Raw genomic sequence first — 1945 nt, 5'->3', positions numbered from 1 at the left:
CCTCAGTTTGGAGCTGGGTGACTCTGGGCCCACGACGTTTGGGGAAATATGAGTCTCTTGAAGGAAAAAAGCCACCCCTCCCCTCACTGCCCTGAGTGGACCCTCTCTCCCAATTTGGTGCTGCCTGAAGGTAATTTAAATACATGTATAATAATGAAGGTGGAGGTAAGATCATGAGGAAATACATCTACTGGAAAACATAAAACACTGCCATTTAGCTTACATGATAAAACAAGGAAATGACTTATCTTCAAATTGTTTGGGGTGATTAGATAAAAATCATTTAATACAGAATGAGAGTTGAGACCAAAATCAACTAGAAGCAACTGGACACATCCAAGTAATTCATTTAACAGTTTTAAAATGTATTTTACCTTTCATCTCAAAACCAGAATGTTTCTATGTCATTATTTGTCATAATGGACTAATTGTTATAACAGTAGAGAAGAATTTATAGTAAATGGTAATAGCTATAAAACAGTATTAGATGTAGAAATAACATTAATACGGTAGTATAATAGTAATACTTACTATGTACATCTGCAAATTAGTAATATATTATTTACACATTTTTTTGCAGAACATCAGGTCACTTTCTTGTGTAAATTCGCACCTTTCTATATTGAGACATGAAATAAGGCCACATATTTGAGTCATTTTGTCACTGGGGGAGTAATCTCCAAAGAGCTCTTTTATGTCCAAAACATATAATTTGTCCATCAATTGTTAACTGCTCAAGTGACTACATCTTCAATTTGTCCGACAGGAAAATTAACCTTGTCCCAGTTTATTCTACACCCTCACAGACAGCAGAAGAGCTCAGTAGAGTTAGGTTTCTTAAAGGGGAATTTTATTGCCAGTGCAAAATTACACAATATAGTTGGTCAACTCAGATGTGTAATCGGGACCAGATTTACTGCCTTGGCTTAAAGTACAACCAAACAAGAATAGATGAGAGAAAAGACAAGGGAACAACTCAATATAGAAAACAGACCCATTCAATATAAGCAAATACATTCACTCAACACATTTGATATTGAAGAGACTACTTACAAAACACACCAATATTTTTAATTCCTCATAACATTGACAGAAGTTGGATAAACATAAAATAATCTATGCACTGTAATCCATATTATGTGTTGTATGCAAGTATAACATTTCACCACAAGGGGGAGAAGTGACATGGACTCAATACACTATGGAATATCTTTATTCATATGTGATTATACTACACAGATTTTTTTTCTTTTTCTTTTCATTCTATATCTCAAAAATCCTCCAAATCAACTTCACAAACAGGCGTTCCTAATCCGGAGAACCAAAACCTGCAGAGGTCAGAAGGGTCGAAAGACGACTCAGTGAAATTGTGCATGTTGTGATGTTAACACCCGTTCATTAGATCCAGGAATGATAATGACTCTAAGTAAAAGAAAGGGTGGACCTTTTCCTCACTCTCTCTTCCTCTTCTCAACCGGCATCCTCTGTGCTTCCTGACACATCTTTCAGATTTTGTTCAGATAATAATCGGAGCATTTGTAGATCAAAATGAGCAGTTACAATATAATCCAGACGACAATAGACAATTGTGATTTAAAAAATCTCTTGGTGGCAGCACTAGCAAAGGTAACAATTAACAATTAACATTACTGATAAAAAAAACAAAGGGAGATTCTGGTCCAAGTTTGCTTAATCTAGACATAGCAGCTTAATTATTATTAAGAGCATTATTATTAACTAAAAAAAGGTGATTAATAGAACAGATTGACAGTTTGGATCATAATTACGTGAAGCACATAAATAAAATCCTTACTTTGTTGTCACGGAATGAGAGAAATAGAAAAGTTGCTGTAGTTGAATATAACTAAGGTACATTTTCAGTAAAGTTATAGAGACCAAGGAGAGAATTACAAATACCAAATGGACAGACAGTAAAAATATTACT

This window comes from Boleophthalmus pectinirostris, unplaced genomic scaffold, assembly GCF_026225935.1.
Source record: "Boleophthalmus pectinirostris isolate CB_2022bp ecotype Guang Dong unplaced genomic scaffold, ASM2622593v1 HiC_scaffold_16, whole genome shotgun sequence".
Classification (NCBI taxonomy): domain Eukaryota; kingdom Metazoa; phylum Chordata; class Actinopteri; order Gobiiformes; family Gobiidae; genus Boleophthalmus; species Boleophthalmus pectinirostris.
Note: the sequence above shows the minus strand (reverse complement) of the source record.